The sequence below is a fragment of the Aythya ferina genome (assembly GCF_964211825.1).
Source record: "Aythya ferina genome assembly, chromosome: 9".
NCBI classification, from domain to species: domain Eukaryota; kingdom Metazoa; phylum Chordata; class Aves; order Anseriformes; family Anatidae; genus Aythya; species Aythya ferina.
This window is the reverse complement of record NC_140305.1, coordinates 12,487,800-12,494,614: the sequence shown is the minus strand read 5'-3', so window position 1 is coordinate 12,494,614 and position 6,815 is coordinate 12,487,800. Positions and strand designations below refer to the sequence as shown.

The 6,815-nt window shown below is 48.2% G+C and overlaps 1 protein-coding gene across 1 annotated transcript in view; it reads right to left on the bottom strand.

The window, feature by feature from the left end:
• Positions 1–211: 211 nt before the first annotated feature.
• The window catches only part of LOC311441297 (uncharacterized protein), a 42,514-nt gene continuing 35,910 nt past the window's right edge, over positions 212–6,815 (bottom strand). Inside the window, exons 8-12 of the mRNA XM_084529243.1 lie at positions 3,668–3,767; positions 3,353–3,558; positions 3,110–3,227; positions 1,314–1,743; positions 212–1,149 (exon numbers count right to left, since the gene is read on the bottom strand). The gene's annotated coding sequence lies outside the window, so the exon portion shown is untranslated. The remainder of the gene's footprint in view (positions 1,150–1,313; positions 1,744–3,109; positions 3,228–3,352; positions 3,559–3,667; positions 3,768–6,815) is intronic.

The following is a 6,815-nucleotide window of genomic DNA, read 5'->3' as shown; positions in this document are numbered from 1 at the left end:
GGGAAGGGCTCTGGTCCCAGCCCTTCCTCCTTCCCTCCCTTTTTATTTGCAGATAAAACCACCACCTCTACTTTCAACAACATTCTTGTCTGGCCAGCCCTTCATAAATTCACCTCATTAACCCGACGTAAGGCAGAATCCTCAGCTTTCTGGCTGCTGACCTTTTTCCGGGACAGAAAGAGCACTGTGAACATTCTCTTTTGGAGGGAATCAAAAAAAGCAATCAAAGAAAGTCTCTGCTGTCCTGGGAAATTTTCTGTGCACTGGGAGTCTCATCAAACCAGGGGAAAGAAAGCAATAGCAAATTTAACAGTGCCATCCATAGCAGACACAGATGGCTGCAGTTCCTAAATAAGCATTACATTAGTACAAAGGAGAGAGAAAAAAAATTAAAGGGAGAAAGAAAAAATATAACAGCTGTATCTTAAGCCTGGGGGCTGATGCTAAATCTATGTTTGTAGATGCTCTCAGCACTGGCAATAAAAGTCAAGTTGCTCCTGCGTTAAAGGGGCACTGCCGAGTGCTTTACGTACAGCCCTCCTTCATTCGGTGAGCATCCCTCAGCTGCCCCACAGCCTGGGACCCGTGCTGGAATGGGAGGACGTGGGGGCAAAGGTAGACAGCAGTGGGAAAAGCATTAATATTTAAAGCAGCATTTTGCACCACTCTGAATGGGGTGCTGTGATTAAAAAAAATCAATAGCATGCAATGGCTTTCACTACACTGACAGAAAGATCATTTGCCCTCTCGTCACTGCTATCAAGCTAAGACCGCGGCTAAAACAACTTCCCCAGTGCATGTCCTGTTGTTCTGCTCGGCAGGCAAAATGGAGGCGGATGAACTGGGGATCTCGACTAGAAATCCTGACTCCTCCGAAGCAGGGGAGGCCACCGGTGCCTCAGAAGCTCAGGCGAGCATGGTGAGGTTCAGACAAAGCTCTGTTCTCCGCCCAGGGCTGTTGGGAGATTTTTCTCCATGATCTGGAAGGCAAAACATGAGCTTGCTGCCAGCAAAGATCACAGTTGACACAAATATTGGAGGAGCGGTAAATGATGACATGAGCGAGCTGGTTACAGTAGGCAGGCTGTGTTGGCAGATACACGGTCTGACTACAAATGGCCTTTCAAATATCCACATGCCAGGCTGGACCTGAGAAATAAAAACACAAACAAGTGCACTTACAAGGCATGCCACAGGCAACAGGCAGGTCGGGGAGAGCTGCTGGGTGTAAAGGGGTGACCCAGTTCCTGAAGGCCAGTGTACAAGGACGCAGTGGGCAAGGAGCCCCCTCCAATGCCCCAGGCCTGGACTACCTGGTCTCCGTGCTGCTGCACGTGTCCAAGCCACAGGGAATTCAGGCAAGTGCTTAAGAAAAGGGTTTTCCCAGCTGAGCATCTTTGTCCTCACGCAGCACCTGGGCAGCTCCCTAGCAATGCTCCAGCTCTTCATGACTGGAGGCCACCTAAATAACTGAGGGGACCAGAACATCGAGCTCAAATGACACACGTATTGGCCTTCAGGGGAAGATGTTTCTTGTCATCTCGCACGTCGGTTGTTTCTCTCCTCTGCTTTCCAAAAGCAAGCAGTCAGCTTTCATTCCTGCTATTGTTCCCATTAGTCGATGACAAAGTGCAAAATTTCTCATCTCTGCCACGTCAAAGCTGTGTTATCTTTCACCTCCTTCCCCTGAATTCCTTCCATCCGTTACTGAGATGGGTTCACACTGAGCCAGGGGAAGAAAGCCTGCAAAATCCAAGCACAGGGAAGAGACAGGACCTGCATTCCTGGAGGCACTGGAGTGTCTGCGAGCCAAGAGAGCACACCAGACAGCTCAAAGCCACATACATGCTTGGACCTGGGCAACATTTTTTTATCCCATTCATTTCTTTTTTTATCACACTGCATTATAACATTCACATTCTAAGATACGTGGGTGCTTCAGCAAGCCCTCATTCACCTCCTTGGCTACACCATTGCTCATGAATGTGGTTTTTTTTTTTTTTTTTTTTTTTTTTCCTATCATCTTTCCTCTTTTTCTACGAAGTAGCTTTGCTGGTTAATTATCACCTTTGGGATGCCTCATAGAGCACAAGCTTTGAGGCTGAGGAGTTGAAAGGATGACATCACACAAGCAGGCCAGGTTTGGCTGCTACTGCCAGAGCTGCCTGGGGATTTCCCGTCCGGAGCGCGCTGAGTTCTGGCAAAGGAAATGGTTCACCTGGACACGTCGGTATCAACACGCTCCTGATTCCAGACAAAAATCTGACCCAGGTGTTTTGATAACATCAAAACATTATGTTTCATTATTTTGAGGGCATGGAATAGTTTGATTTTCATTTTAAAACAAGTTTGCACTTAGAAGCTTTTTTTACATTCCAATTGCTTTTAAATGCCAAAAAAATTGACTCAAAATATGTAAACAATTTTTAAATGGTTTCACAGGGACAATTCAGAACAAAAAATACGTTTAAATTAAACTCTGCAATTTTGCCATGAAATGGAAAATATGCTTCTTGCTCAGCTCCAGACATTAACATAGCACCTCGATGGGATTGAGTATGATTGAGGGAACCCACCCAGGCGCGACAGAGCCCTGGGCTTATGTGGGCTGTGAGAGGGGACGTGAAAATGCAGGCTGAGCTGGGAGAGCAAAGAGGCAGAAGGACCAGCCAAGAGCAGCGCTGTTGGCCAGGGGAATGTGAATTTGTGACGCCAGGTGGGGTGTCTGCACGTAGGCCAGCTTTCAGAGCTCAGGGATGTGAATGGAAGAACCGCCAGAGAAGGAAATTTCAGAGCATGCATTTCAAGGGCATTCCACTGTAATATTTTTAATCCCATCAATTAGCTAAAAAACAAAGAAGAAAAAAAAAAAAAAGGAAGAAAACCCACACATTTTCTTTCCCTCCCTCCAAAGCAGACTTCCCATTGTGTCAGTGCAGAGTGGCACCGAGGAGCTCTTGGTGGCATCATGGTCTGCAAGCATCATCTTCATCAGCCCAAGCTGCTCTGAACTCTGATGGTCACCAGAGAAAGTGCATCAGTACTTAGTGGATGGCTGGGATAAAAGGCATAGCCATGCTCTAAAGCACATTAATTGCTTATTAATTACCCCATTAATCACGGTGACACCTTTGTCTGCATTCCCAGAGGCACACTTGCAGTTAGCTGGGACTGTCACATTGCTTTGTGTAAACGGAGTGAGCTTTGCTCCCCTGCTCCAGACCCTCCTGGGTAAAGGGTAAAAAGAAAACAAAACAGAACAAAATAATTAACAGTAATAACAACAAATAGAAATCAACCCATGTGTTACAGAGTATCCCAAGAGCAGCAGGGCAGGCAGTAGGAAACATACCCTTCAGTGGCAATGGGCAGGGCAAGAAAATGCACGGCACAGAGGAACTGTATTGCAGCGATGTTCTGAAGTCCTCAAAGCTTGGGATTTAGGCAGCAGTTTGCAAATCCAGCATCAGACCAGGCTGACCAGCAACGAACGGAGCAACCAGGATGCTGAGGAGACTCACCCAGGCTACATCCTCAGCAAGGGCAGCTCGCGGTGTCCTACCAAGACACGAGCAGGTCTAGCAGGAGAGGCCCTGCACAGCCAGAGCCAAGCAGAGCAGCCCGAGGAAAAAGACAGGGCTCAGGCATTGCTGCAAACACCACTCACCCTGGGCTGACAGCAGTGGAAAAGCCTCCTCTAAGGCCAGCCGGGCTGCCGGCTCACGGAACACATCCAGGGCTTTGCTGCAGCTTCTTCCCACAGGCAACTGCAAGTTACCATTAAATCACAGAAAGCTGTAAACCAATCACCAGGGAAAATTTCTGTTCCATCACCGGTGCTTTTTCTTTATTTTATTATTTATAGCACACTCTGATTTCCAGCAACTTTTTTTATTATAAAAAAAAAATTATTTTCTTTGTCTGAAAATTGATATAAAAAGAAATCCATCTCTCAGCCGTCATTTCTCTTAATGATGTTTACATCAGCAGATGGGGAAAAAATCACTTTTTAAACAGAATTTATTACCCGCTGACCCAAAGCTTTACCATACATCACTGTGGTTTCAGAAAGTTAGTTTCCACAGCAACATGATGTAACTCTCCAGCGTGTCTGCGAGCTGCCAGTGTTAACTCTTCCAGCCCTACTCCTGTGCTGCATCTTTTGTAAGAGGGTATCTTGGCCTTGTCGGCAGTCACTGGAAGAACTCAGAGTTGGTTAGAAGGGAAAGCTCAGGCACAGGAACCCTGTGCAGGTAGGGCCACCTGAATTCCCTCATTTGGTGAGATACCAAGTCAGCTGCAAGCAAGTGTGAACGCCCGCAGGTGTCCCGAGCAGAGGGAGCAGCACCGGGCACAACCAGCACCCGCTGGGCACCAGCAGCACTGAAGGAAGGAGAAGGATGCCTGGAGACGCTGGCACAGGGTGCTGAAAGCAAGCACCATCATCTGCCCCACCAGCAGGAACCCAAACCTCGTATCAGGTCCTCATCCATCCCATCTGCTCCAGTGCTAAGCCAAGGCTGCTGAGGAAATCAGGGAGGGAAAAGTGATACAGGCATGGGGGCACTTCAGATGCAGCAAGAAGACCCTGGGGACTTCAAGTTAGATGGCCAAGTGGGCACAGCTTCACTTTAGACTTCAGAAATGGATGGTGGATTCCTCTGGGACTGAGGAACTAGGGTTTGTCTCTGGTCCCGTGTTTCCCTTCTTCACTGTGAAACTGCAGCTTGGTGTGGAAATTCCCAGAGACCAGACACGCTGGCTATCTGTCCACACGTACCCAAGCATCTCCTGAAGTCTGCCAGACAGCAGACACCAGCAGGCCAAAGAGAATGAGCCCCAAGCAATAACCACCACCACCTAGTGGAAGGGGTGGGCTTGGGCAGCACAAGGCGCCCCTCAGGTCTCTACTCTAAGATCCTCCAAGATCCATCCTTTGGTCCCACAGGAACGTCCAAGCTCCAGCCACAGGTGGCTTTAGCAAAAAGCTGACTACTTAGCAATCAAGGCCAAGCTCCAATAGAGACAGTTGCACCTATCACTGCACTTATTGATTGCTGGGATGTTGATAAACAATTGATTTTTTTTCTGCAAATGTCACCTGGAAGGAGTTTTATACCTCTCTCTACAGGGAGCAAGCAATTGCAAGAGCCTAACAAACACACAAAGCAAACTCCCTTCCACTAGGACAGATAACTCCTGGCAGCAACAGTCGAGTAGCAGGAATAAGTTGCTTCTACTGGGATTTCAGTCTACTGTGGTGGGAGATGGGAAAAGCATTTACTCCGGTGTTCTGGCTCAGACACCAGAAAGTCACTTGCGCACCTTGTAAAAGAAATTGAATGTCTACAGGCCCTTGGTGAGAGCCAGGCTCAGAGCAGCACTGCCCCACCTGATGGGGGATGCTCGTCAGATTTCGACGCATGCCCGTGGTAGGCCATATGCTGCAGGGACGAATGCTGCAGGGGCTGTGGGAGGTGGCAATGCACAGAGACACAGGGTGCAAGGCAGAGAGCAGCCCCTCATGAGCCATGTTCTAATGCTGGACACGAAGCTGTTGAGAGGAAAAAACCACCAATGTCAAAATGAAGAGAGGACAATGCAGGCGGGATGTTTCTCCATGCATTAGTGGCCAAGACAGCAAAATTACAAATGAACGACTCAAACCAATTAGGCAATTAACCGAGGAGACAATCCCAAGGATGCCGACAAGGGTAACGTAAGCATCAGCATTCTCATGAGACAGCTGGGGAGAGGGAAAGGTTTGTGTTTTGCAGCTCTGGAGGGAGTTTACCAGCCCGGGCAGAGGCAGGTGCCCTCTCAGCACAGGCTCTGGCCACATGTACTGCACAGACCCTGAGGGTATCCCTCTTGCTCGGCTCCCATGCCAGGCCAGGTTATGCCATGTTAGGGTTTGCATGAGCCGTTCCCCTTGGGAGCAGCATTTTCTCTGCACTAAACGTTACCAAAGGAGAGAGATCCATTACGTTTCTGCTGATGCAGCACTTCTGTAAAGAGGCGAGTACGGCAGCGTGCCACTTGGATGCTCTTTGGAGGACCACACAAAAATAAATAATAAAAAAAAAAAAAAAAAGAGACTGTGCATTACTGTGAGCCCATCTTACCTCTTCAGCCTCATTTCTGAGGGAAACACTTGGGCTGCACAGGAGTGCGGTGGTGTGCATCCCTGGTAACTTTTGAAGCGATTGGCTTATTTCAACCAAGATTCAATAGAGAGGTGACAGCATCAGGGATAATTATGTCCTTACAGATTTGGGAAAAACAGATGTTTAAAGAGAAGACAAAAAAAATGCAAATTACCTGGTTCTAAGAATACCTCAAAACTGATACTATAAATCATGTTAAAAACAGAGGGCTGTTTATATATCACCCTACCTCGAGAAAATTTTAATTAGCATTCACAAGAGGCACCAAAACCCTCCAGGTGCACAGATATGCTGGAAACCAGACCTCGCCAGCCCTGATGTCCCCAGGAACCCTCAGACCTTTGCTGGGTGAGTCTAAGGAATAGAAACACACCGGTCTGTGTGCTGCACAGTCTGGTGCTCACACAGCCTCTGCCGTGGTCTCCAAAGGTGACAGCAGTTCCTCCGTAACCCACCTTCTCTGCTTCTTACACCAGGAGAAAGTTCCTACAAGAGGGGACGATGCTCAGCCCCACAGAAGCACAACCACAACCAGACTGGCCGAGCAGCTCTGGGGAGGAAAGCTTGCCACTTCTGTTCACTGCACAACCTTGTTTTAACAGTGAGCATCCAGCCACAGAGACTGAGGTCCCAGTGCTGTTGAGCCCA